Consider the following 12,892-nt stretch of genomic DNA (forward strand, 5'->3'; position numbering starts at 1 on the left):
TAATTTTGCTTTAGGAGTAAACAGTGAATGAGCTCTTTGTTTTGTTTCCTCCGTTCAAAAGATATTGGCTTGCAGTCAAGCAGTTGGTTTATGAAAGTTGGTAAGCATTAGTTTTTGAATCAGATTCAGCCAATCCCTTCAAAGCGGGAAAACATCATTTGGTCTCAATGAATTTACACACAGATGGAGATGTTGGACTTGTTAAGGTTTATTGATTGTCAAGATGACCTAAACATACAAAAACTTTGCACATGACCATACATGAATAAAGCGATTACTTTAGTGTGCCTGCTTCAAAAAATGTATAATTTGCTATTGGTTTTGCATCAAAAGCGCCTGTTGATAAACTTATCTAAAAATTCTGTCATATTCAAGGCTTTTATGAAAACAAGACGAATGTACTGGGGAATTTTCACTCTATGTTTTATAAAGAAGGTAAATTAAATCTCACCAAGCTGTTAATAAACACTTTGTGTAAGATGTTAAGGGGGTCTTTATTAATATTAAGGATCCTTATGTGCCCCCGTCTCAAAGCTCAGTGACCAGCAGCATTACTCAGAGAAGAGATTACAACCAATCATCATTAAAGCCTATTTCACCCACAAATCCACCAACGACAACTGTTTGGCTGGCTTAACTTTTTCCCTTTCCCCCCCCCTGTGAGTAGCCAGCCTGGCACACAGGGGAGAAACTGTTTAATGCAAAGCAGCACTTGTTACTAAATCTTGTTTTGGGGAGGGGTTTGTGACATGGGGGGGGACACAGCAGTGAAAAGCTGGTTGGTGGAGGCCAAAAGGAGCTGGCAGGGTCTTTGGCTTTCTGCAGCTCAGTGGGTGGCAGGGGCGTTGGCCAATGTATGGCACCGCTGTGGTTCAGTTGCCTACTCGCCATACAACAAGGGTACAGTCAGAAAGCTAGATCTGGTAGGGGGCTCGACGTAGACCTGTGTAGGGTGTAGTGTAGTGTAGCGTAGCGTAGCGTAGGCCTAGATTGATAGGGACGGTTTGGTGCTGGTTTTGGTTTACAATGGCAGTGCTGGATAACCACAGCTGGCAGTACGCCCAGGCTGGGAAAACCCTGATCAGACTCTCAGGTAGAGTATTCTCTATCATAAATATTATTTGTTGTTTTAACAAGAATCATATTTGTTTTGATTCTTTACAGTACAAGTAGTAGGGGTAAAACATGTGAATCTCACGGTAATGATCTGAAACCTCATTAGGCTTCAAAGTATTTTGTTTTCCTGATATTTAAGATTTTAGTGAAGTCTTACATTATTTTGTATTTATTTTAACTAATGCACTGGTATTTTCATTGTTTTCTTATAAGTATTCTACAAACAAGGTGAAGGTTATTAAAAATGATTGTAACTGTAGATTCTAAAGAGAGAGAAGAGAATCCCGCCTCTTATAAAACTTAACAAGTCATGTGACCTGATATCGATGCTGTTGAAATCAATGAGACAGGTGGAATGTTGCTGAATTTATTATTGAACAGCAGTTTATCAGTTTATCAGTAAACCATGGCACACAAACTTGGCCCTGCATTTCAAAACTATTGTGTCCATAGTGTCTGTCTTCCCAAAGGGACAAGGTAACAGGAACACTTCACAACATAGTGCAAACCAATACTAAAACCTTGCCGTAAATGATTCTGTCCTTTATATTCGATAGGTTATGTATGTGAGTTTGACATTTTTGATTAAACTTTGTCGCTTTGAAAAAACGTGTAAAGTTGCTGTTGGTCCATGTTGCTGAGGCTGAGCTGTGACTTCTCTTCTGTGATAGTACAGGTTCTCTTAATAGTTTTGACTCATCATTTTGTGTTTAAAGTGTTGTCAAGATTTTTGAGTTAGGCAATGTTAGCCTGCTGTATCATTGTGAGACATATTAGCTTGGACAAAATAATTACTGTATATTCTTAACTTAGAATAAACTGGTAAATAATGCATATTTATGTCTGTGTATACGTGTCTTATTATTGAGAGAATTTAGGTGATGTTTCACTGCAGTGTGGTGTTTACAAAACGGCACTACGTATATGTACTTCATTTTCTCTTCATATACTTTACCATCCTAACTCATGCTTAAGGTGTCCTGTTTTCCGATTAGTATATGGGTCATTGTGCTCACGTTGTGCTGTGCTTCACAGACTGATTTAGATGCAATAGGATATAAATAGAGAAAAAAAATAACTTGAGGGATAGACTGTACAGATTATGCTTACTCAGTCTGTACGTGTATCCATATTTGGCCTAATAAAACTCTGCATAACAGTTTACAGCCCCGAGCAGTTACATCCTGCTAGCCAGGAGAGCTAGCCTGCTTCCTAAATCGAAGGACAGAAAGTAAACTACTTCTTTCCCCCTGCCTTGCTTAATCAGCAACACTCAATGCCTGTAGGGTTAATGAATGCAGATTGTGTAAGGAGTTGTCTATGAGAAATAGTGCAATGTATCATGAGACAGCACTGCAGAACGAGATCACAACAAGCTGACCGAGGATTTATAGATCATATATATCTCCTGTAAAGTTTAATTTAGAATACCTATCTTAAAGGTGGGGTAGGTAATTCACTTCAGAAACACTTTTTGTTATATTCTATGGAATGCTCTTAACATCCCGATAGCAATGAATATATTAAATGCTTTGACAATAAATACATAAAAAAATGTCATCTGTGGAAGCCGTGGCGCTGTAAAAAGCACAACCAATCATCTGAGCCGGCCCGGCTAAAATAACTGGATGGCCTACCTGCCTGTCAGCCTTCCATCTGTGCACAAATTTATCTCGTGCCCTCATTGGTCATGTGCGCGTTCGTGTGTGTTGGAGGAGGGGCTCTGTAAGGAAGTCTGAAGGATGGGGGCAGATTTTTTTCGGCTGCGTACTTTCAAATTCTAGCGCACTGGAGCTGGTTTCTCCATTCTTACCCTACCTTTAAGATCTAGGACAAAACATGAAGTCACTTGTCTGTGTTCCTACTTGTGACGATGACAAACAATCCTTCAATGCTTTCAATTGTGAGGTGATTGTTTTGTCCTTATAGAGGATTTCAATAGAAAATATTTGACCCTGTTAAAGCCAAAGTATTAATTATTTTGTCCTGCTAGTCTCTGTTTATTGAAATTAAAACTTGATAAACAGTACACTGAAAAAAATTGGGATTAAGATTTTCTTAGGAAAATATAGGTAACAATTTGCACTCCGAAAAACGTAGGCCTACTACATTTATCAACGTATATTTCAAGTAGACTCATCTTAGAGTTTAGAGATTTCAGGGCATTATATGTGTCGTGGAAAGTTTTATTTCTTTGGTATCGCGCTTTCAGGTCTACGATTTTCATCTTTAGATCGTAGTTTTGTATTTTTGTTGGCATTTCTCTCGGAAAAGGATTCGTCTCTCATCCTCATTCCTCTCCATCCATCCTTTTAAACAATTTCCCAATTTGGGATCAATAAAGTACGATCTATCTATCTATCTTCTGTCCTCGCTAATTATTTTCACAAACTAAGGGCCCATGACTGACAGGGGCCCAAACAATTTTAGAACATTAAGAAAAAAATGTTTAAGCAACCAATGTGATTATCTTTTCATGGGGCCCAAAATCCCTGGCGGCGCCCCTGAACAGAGGCGGGGGTGTTTGTGAAAAATAACGGGGACAGAGCTGGCTGCTGTCAGACAAATCAGTTGTGCGGAGTCATCACAAACGGACGTCGCTTCACGTGACGCTCCGGAGGACGTCCCATTGCTCTTAAAACTTGTTTCCCTGCTTCTCGTGGCACAGAAAAGTGCTTCCAATCAAAGAGACGTTGCCTCAGTCCTTTTTTCCAAAAAGGCTTGTGCCTGTCAAAAGTGCTGAAGACAGACATCATTGACTGACATGTTCTCATCCCTTCAAATCGGCCATGATGCAGTGTGTGGATAAAAACCTCCATAAAAAAGGCAGCATTAAGTACTGGCAAGTGACACGGAGGGTTGCCAATAGTGAGGCCTAGAGGGACGCTAAGTATGTCAGAAGCCAATAGAGTCAACAGAGGGAGGGGAGAATACAGAGAAAGACAGAGACAGATAGGGTGGAAGGACGTCACATGAGATGGGAAACAAAAAGAGAAAAGAGAAAAGAGAAGATTTGTAAATTAAACACGGAGGTGAGCTTTGTTATTCAGGCTCACTGAGGTGTGAAATAAAGAAACAGCTGTAGCACTATAATAAGGAGACTGACAATGCTTATAGTCTGTCAAGGTTCATTACAACCTTAACAAGATTACAAATGTAACAACTACAGCGTGTTTTTACCCCTGGGCTGTCTCCAGGTTGTGTGTGTTTTTGTGTGCATTTCATCTTTTGAAGCATGTCCTTGTTGCTACTTCACAGGCATGTTGTAGCACTTAAAGTGACATTTCATAAACGTGTGTGCTGTGATGTGTTGCAGCACAGTATGGTGAGAGCCCAGATGTTAGCACAGGACAGTAGTTCATTATACAGCATAGAAACTGCTTTGATTGTGTCCTTCACTTTTCTCACAAACAGCTCAGTGGAAAAGCCTTAATTTGCACACTCACTGGACTGCATAATACTGCTGACCATTGTTTATCTAGGCATTGTGCCTTTGCTGCTCACATTGTACTAAAAGAGTTATATACAGGGTATATGAGATGTGTTGTACTGAATGGTGCGGACATGATTTACAGAGCTCACTGTTCTCTCTGCTCTGTATGATGACTTGTTCATTCAGAGAGCTCTTATAAGATATATTCAGGATAAGATATGTTTGTTTTACATCCCTAAGGTGGTTTTTCTCAATTATATAAATGCATTATATTGTGTTGAAGAGTTACTAGTTTGAGCAAATGGAAGTATTGGTTGTAATGTAAATAAATATTACAAAATAAAAATACACATCAAACGTACTGAATTCATAGTTTATTTTACAGGTAACTTGTAGTACAACAGTGCTTCTTGACGTGTCTCCAATTCTTACTTATATGTCTGGGCAGTCAGTTGAAAGATAATTAATAAAGAAATAATGAATCAATAACTTTGACTATTTATTTTGTACTGATTATTAAACATCCTCTAGATTGAAGTGCTGCATTGTTGCGTAGAAAAAAATAATTATTTGAAGAATTTCACTTGTGCCATACAGTAGAACTTGTGTTGGCCATTTTCAATACTAATGGAATAATGAAATGATTTAATCTGTGCAGCCAATTTCAGAGACTTCAACTATAACAAGTTGTAGAAGCTGCAGAGAGACACCATACGGCTGCTCAGCTTAAACAAATAGCAGGATGAAACATTTAACCCTTCTATTGTCTTCGTTTCCCCCCCCTTACTTTGGTGTTCGCGGTCAAATTTGACCGGTCCTGTTTTAACTGCTATTACATTAACACAAAAACCATTAATCATCACCAAATTTCATTTAACATTCTTTCAAACTGTAAATATTGTATCAGACTACAGGTATACATGAAAAACTGCAGTAAATATACAAAGAATAGACACTGAACATGTATTGCGTGTGCCAGGTGTGATCCATGTGGGGGGATGGGCACATAAGAGCGGGAAATGTGTCAAATTGTTCTGTGTGTGTGTTTGTGTGTGCCAGGTGTACCGGGGAACACCATGGGTGTTACAAAGTTGACTAAGGCTGGTGCCCCACGAGGACAAAAACGGGTTGTATCCGCATATTTCTCTTGCGTGTAGCCCTTTTTGCCACACGAGGCCGTAACTAAACGATAGAAACGGACCCCGCAAACGATAACGGGTCCAAAGGTGGATAGATCTGGGAACGGAGCGCTCTGGGGGGTCATACGGCTCCGTGTGATCGCCTCTATACGATCATTTTGTGATAATGATGACGCAATAGCCCTGCCTCCCCCCACCTCTGCTGCTCACCCCCGCAAAAGTACACTGCACACTGAATTCAGATTATTTATCTTTATCTCGATATGGACATAAACGCGAGTGAAGTCTAATCTGACAGGATGGAGACACGCAGCTCCACGCAGCTCCTGTGTGTGCTGCATCACAGCGGGAGGAACAAAACACACACTTCAAGTCAGATCATCACCCTTAGCTATTTTAATTAGCCTACCTCTCAAACTACCTAAACTAGTTATAAATATGTTTATTTTTACTGTCGGCCGGGTCACTCATTACTGGATCAGCTGCTGCATGAGACAGACACTGACGCTGTCAGAAGAGAGGAAAAAGAGAGGCCAGGCTCTGTGTATTTTATTATTATATATAGTCGTTATTCATTTGTTTTAAAGCTTAATAAATAACAAAGAAGACCTTTGACCGGCACTTTTATAATTTTGTCCAGAAGATTTAAACTTTTACAGACGTTGACCGGCGAAAAACTGTGCCCGGTTCCCTCGGCCCCCACCATGGTGAATAAACAGAAGGGCAACCATGCTTCTTCGCTGCTTTTTCTGGAGGAAGTTACAGCGCCACGTACAGGCTCGGCATATGTACTGCAGCTTTTTCCAGTGGTTGGAGCTAAACGGAGCTGTCTCGTGTGAACAGACACTATCCGGTGTATATTGCGTGTGGATGGAAGGTTTTTTGCGATTGCGTTAATCCTATGCATTTTGCCGTATGCGTTCCCGTGGGGCACCAGCCTAAATCATCCAAAATTCAATGAAAGTGGTGATCAGCAATTGTGTATGTTCAAATGTCTAATGTGAAGGATATCATAAAGCCTTAATGCAATCGAATGTAAAACAAAAAAGTTATGATTGATGAAAGTAGTAAATCGGTCAGATTTGACCCGAAGACAACAGGAGGGTTAGTTCTTCAGTGGCGAGTTGGCATGGTTTTATCTGAAGGCGCCACACTAAACATTGAAGCACAGCGGACCATGAGATTCCTTTTTGTGTCCTACCCTTCCCATTTGTTATGACTTATTCATACCCTCTTTTGCTGTGCTCCGGGGTTGTATGCAGGTCGAGGGGTTGCGGTAGGAGCAAAGTGTTATTTTTACTGTAAGCCACACTGTAACAACAATATGAGAAACCCGATGAAAGTTGAGCTCACCACAGTCCCCAGGCCCCCTGCCAGCTCCTGCTGGAGGTCACAGAACTGGAGTAGAGTGGAGGCTGATGGAAATGCATTTGTATCTGAGGGAGGAATTAAAAGACGTGTATATGAAAGTGAAAGATTAAAAGGATATCCAGCATAAGAGAAAGAAAGTTTGAGAAATGCAGCGTCAGAGAGATGGAGCTCTAAGTTGTTTGTATTATTACACTGTTGCACCAGGGCAACATACACTTGCTGATACTCTAGTCGGGGTTGTCTCACAGGGGACGTGACTTACAACCTGCTTATAACAGCCCATCATATAAACCAGGTTTAAGAATCACATTGCCCGCAAAAATATTAGGGCAATGACATTCAAATATACCTCAAAACAAAGGGATTAAGCAGAAATAGAGGAAACACCTGGCATTTACCTGTGGCAGATACAATGTCAGCGTAGATAATGAAAGTAGATAAAATCAAACTATGGTTACAGAGTTGAAAGCTTCATTGTTCTGAGTTGAAATGGCCAAGTAATCCCTGTTTGAGTGTTTGAGACCACTTTTTATTTTTCGCCTTTTATGACCTGCTATTGGCTTGTTTCAAACAACCAGGTGATAAAAAGGTTTGTATTTGTAATTAAGTAGACTTTTTAACCACATAAAGTGACATACTGTCTTACCACTTCTATCAAAGAAAATTGTTTCGAAAATGTTGAAGATGAAACCCATAAGAAGAGATAAGAAGAGCTCTCTGGTATTACTCTGGCTGTAGACTCTGAACCATTATTGGTTGACACTCAGGGCTAGGTGTTTCCTGACAGACTCTGATGTGTTACTTTTGTCAGAGTGAGATAAAAACATTGTGGTGTGCTGTAGTGAATTCCCTCGATGATCTCCAGAGGCCTGTGCCCTGTTTTCTGTCTGGGTTCTGTTTGGTTTCACTAAAAACCTGATAAAGTGGCACACTCCTTTCTCCAAGGGAGCACTATTCTTAGAGCCCTGCAGATGGTGTCAGTCTTACTGCTGCACGGGGAAGCAAACAGGCACACGTTTCAAAAGTTCCAGTATGTCTCCATAGAATCACACAGGCCACACACACACTCCCTAACAAGAGCACAGTAAACCAAACCCACTCTCACACTTCCTCTGTTTCTGCTCTTTTCTCAAACCTTCCCATATTCTGAGACAGTCCAAGTCAGGCCAAAGTGAGCCAAACTCATAGCTAGGTTCACATACTGCGCTCTGACCCAGAACTAAAGTATGAGAAACCATCTGAAATCCATCACAGTCAAAAGCACTCTAAATCTTCGTAAATAGCAGACACTATATTCAAAAAGGGCTTACATGTATACTGATGGGATTACAAATAAATAATAAATAAAATACATTCAAGAGTTTCCCTTTGAATCTTTGGATCTTACCACCATAATCACCGCTGGCAGCTGGAATGCGTGTTATCAGGTTCAGGCTGAGGCGGGCGGTGCTACAGCCAGGGGAATTGGACTGTACTATTTCTGCAGCGTATGTAGCGGCTCTGGTTTGTTCTACACATACAGCCTAGCTTGTAATTGCTTTGAATCTGAGGTCATGAGCCAGAGGATTGGTATCATGTGGGCCGTGCCAGGCTTCAGATGTACCATGTAACGTCTAGCCTGTGGTCTAAAGGATTGGAAGCAAAGATATTGGCACAATGTACTGAGGCCGTCTGTTCTGACGTGTGGAGGGACGGCACAAATATGCAGTTGTGTTCATTTTGGGATTATGGGTTATGGTTTTAATACATGAAGGTGAAGAAATTGCTTGTTTATCCCTGACATGTAACCATTTTGGTCAGGGGTTTATACAATTGTTTCCCATTCTGATCTAAAATGAGTACATTCATTCTCCATTACATCTCATTAAAGCCCTCTAGAAACAATTCTGTAAACCTGTTTAGAAAGTATACAGGATGTTTTCAGTCTGTGGTGCGAAGGTTACAAGGTACAAACAAAATCTCTTGTAGTAGTGTATTCACATCTGCACGCTATTGTGGTTTCGGCCTGGAGTCAGTAGGGCAAAAGGAAATGGATTGGCACACTTTCTGTGTGTTGTCATGTTGTGTTCCCTTTGCTACACAGCAATGTGATTTTGAGGATTTTGGGTCCAAGCCTTGTGGATGGACAAAAGAGCTTAAAGAATCTGTGTTGCTACCTCTTTCTCTTTGTCTGTTTGCTTTCCTAATTCACAGAGCAAAAGGAATTAAAAAGTACTTTCTGCTCTAGCTGCACGCATGGCATGTACAAATGTAGTCATTATTTGTCTTCAAGTTACATTTAAGCTACAATTGTGTGTCTTCACCTCTGCATTCTCTGTGTGATCACTTCTAACCCAAAAGGTGTTGCCTGATGTTTGAGCTGGGTAAAAGCACACATTTAGAATGTTCTGCCATTGCTCAAAGACACATTTTCTATTAGTACACAATTAGGCTTACTGACATTTGCATGCAGGCATGTGATTGGACCAACACTGACTGGGCATGTAAGACCAATACATTATGTATGCTAGCCAATGGCTGCAGTTTTGCTTGGTGTGAGAAACAACGAGTTCCCATTTGTCTCCCAAGTTCTGTTTCCCCCGACACGACAAGAGGATAAAACATGTTTGTATCTGATTCCCTTGCAGCATTCCACTGTTTTTGGCAAATAAAATATTTTACATATTTATAAAATGGATATGAGCTTAACAAAAAGTGACAAATATTTCACCAACTGCCTAAATATGTAGTTGTAAAGTTGTACTCTAAGTGCATGGCTCAGAAGCAAGAGCATTGTTGTAAAGCCAACTCAACAGAATATATTCCACATGACGTACTATCATTGTCACTTTGATGGATGTATTTACAAGATGTCTCCATTTCTGAGTCTAGAGAGAGAAAGGCAGCATAATTGCAGTGTGTGTGTGTGTGTGTGTGTGTGTGTGTGTGTGTGTTGTGTGTGTGTGTGTGTGTGTTGTGTGGTGTGTGTGTGTGTGTGTGTGTGTGTGTGTGTGTGTGTGTGTGTGTGTGTGTGTGTGTGTGTGTGTGTGTGTGTGTGTGTGTGTGTGTGTGTGTGTGTGTGTGTGTGTGTGTGTGTGTGTGTGTGTGTGTGTGTGTGTGTGTGTGTGTGTGTGTGTGTGTGGACAGAGTGTGTGTGTGTGTGGACAGAGTGTGTTGTTGTCTAAATGATCCACTACCTGTCATGTGTGCAGTTGATTTCATTTAAATTACTTTCTACTTTTCCTCTTAATTTTCCTGCTTTGAATTTCACATTTAAAATAGAATGATCGCAATGGAAGCTCACTGTAAAATGGACGAACGCTATGCATTCTGCTTCATTTTACAGGGCACTGAGTGCAGCCTGCCAGTAAAAATGGATTGCTCTCATTATGAGAGTGTTATGAACAAGCAGTGTGTGATTGAAAAGCTTTATTTCATGCTCGGCAGACTTGTAAATGAGGGTCTGTGTGTTGTGAAGAGAGGAGGTTTTTGTGCGTGCCTGTGTGTTCTGGTGTGTTAGTGTGTTAGCGAGAGGCGATGATGGGATTTCATGAATCACAGTGTGTAGGATAATACTTTATCTCTGCGGGATATTGCATTCTTTATTGCTGCATATAAACATGAGGAAAATGTGAAAAGGCTCTGTGGTTGACTGCATTCTTGCGCCATTGTGCCTTATTTTACTGTGTTAACACCACAAGTAATGGGCCATCAACTCTTCACTAGCAGCTGTTTATATTATGCTGCTCACCATTTGTTATGTTCATACAACACCTTATCTACAAAATCCTGTGTTCCAGCATTAGGATGTGCAACTTAAATGGCAGCCTTACACTACTGCAGCTTTTCACATGAAACCCAAAATTGCATGTATGTCCATCTTTCAGCCACACTTGGTCTAGTGTAGTGCGACCTGCAGCTTTAGCTGGGCTGCAGCATTATAACAGAGGTCAGTGTTGGCTTTGTGCCAGCGCCAGTATCTTACATACACCACAACAGTGAGGAATGTGTCTGGGCACGCTTCACACGCATGTGCTAACACACAAAGTGCAAGTGGAGTTGTGTTTCTTTCTGCTTGGGCCCTGAGGTGCTGATGTTCAATGCACACACTGAGACACTCTTTAAAGTCTCTGTTTTTAGGGGGTCTGGATGAGAAACAGGTGCAGAAGGTTATAAAGAGACAGCCACAGAGAGGGAGATCATAAAAACTATGAGTGCATTGCCAGGGACTCACTCAGCTGTTTAGCCTCTCTCTCTCCTCGAGAATAAAAGCATTAGTGCTACTTCAGTTCCAACACATCTCAGCTGGTTGTGACATTATCCCTGAGTCAGGTTGTGTCCAGTGACTCTTCCCACGTGGAGCTAATGTGCTTTCCTCCAGGCCTGACTGCTACTGCTAACTCCCCCAGACCGTGGTTAAAATCAATATTACAGGAGCCATTAAGACCTGTAGTTATTTAGCCGTCTCTGTGTCTTTAATATTATCTGTCTCGCTGTAGACTGCAGCTTTGTCTGTCCCCAGATTCTTCTCTTCACTCTCTCGCTCAAACCCTCAGCTTGTGCTTCTCTGTTACTGTCGTTCCATCCCACACACTTTGTCTTTGTCCCTATCCATTTCAGTCTGCCTTTGATCCATTTATCTTTTAATCTATATATCCATCCAATACTGTATTCCCTCTCTGTCTTTGCTTGTATTCTGTCACATCTCATTTTTCCCTTCATTTCCTCACATCTGCAACCTGAAAGAAGAAGACTTACTAATTTTAGGGAGAAAACACTCAGCTTTGAGTTACCACTGCTCAAGATTGTGGCTTTGCTGTAGTTTATAATGAATTTTGAATAATTTCTTGCTTTTATTTGAGGGCATTTGGTCTGTAAATATGTGTCTATGAGAGCATAATGAAGCACTTAGTCTAGCCACTATCTAATTAGCTAATTTCCATGTGAAGTCTGTGTGATTAAATGTTTATATTATAACTGTCAAAGCACCACAGTGTTTATGTAAAGCTGTTTTCCCTGCAGTATTTATTTTCTTCTCCGACCAAAACAGAGCTCAAAAACATTTCTCCTATTTTTATGTTTTTTCCCCTCTATGGCATTCTTTATGAATATGATTTGCTGTACAAACTTAATATGCATGCTCCTTGTGCACTTATGTAAAGGAGTACACTTTGTGGTGTTTGTCTGTGTGTCTGTGTGTGTGAGAGATAGATGACTCAGAGCAAAAAGAGTGATATCTGATGACATCACAAGCTAACTGCATCTGCAGAGACTCTCTGCCCCCGACACCTCCTCTCTCACATGATGCATATATTTAGTGGTCAACGATGTCACTGTCATGGCTGGCCTGTAGTTTTTTGCTAACTGCACAGTATATTTAAGCTATAGATTATTTTGTTTTCCAGTGTTCTGATTCCTGCATGTCCCTTTGCTGCATTTTAAGAATTGTCGTAAATACGATTATATATTTATATATATATATATAATATGATAATTTTTGTTTTGTGATTTCTTTTTAATTTATATTTGGCAACCATTCAATTATTCATTGTTGCAGTTATAGATAATGCATAATATAAACCAAATAAGAATAAACTGTATTTAAACCAGTTCAGATATGGTATGCCTGTGGAAACTAATCAAATATCTCAAATGATTTGACTGTGTTGCACATCCCTACATTATTATGTACCGTGCATCATTTACTGTAAATCAGCTGTCTGGGACTTTATGCTCTGATACTGCACCAATGAGATAACATTTAACTGGTGTGTATGTTTATGAGAGTTTGTGAGTTTATGTGTGTGTGTTAAAATCCTCCATCTTGCTTCATGGTATTAACTGCGCTAGCTGT

General features: G+C 40.4%; 1 protein-coding gene across 4 annotated transcripts in view; it reads left to right on the forward strand.

The window, feature by feature from the left end:
- The window catches only part of triob (trio Rho guanine nucleotide exchange factor b), a 103,040-nt gene that overhangs the window by 27,508 nt on the left and 62,640 nt on the right, over nt 1-12,892 (forward strand). The window lies entirely within an intron of this gene.

This window comes from Trematomus bernacchii, unplaced genomic scaffold (assembly GCF_902827165.1).
Source record: "Trematomus bernacchii unplaced genomic scaffold, fTreBer1.1, whole genome shotgun sequence".
NCBI classification, from domain to species: domain Eukaryota; kingdom Metazoa; phylum Chordata; class Actinopteri; order Perciformes; family Nototheniidae; genus Trematomus; species Trematomus bernacchii.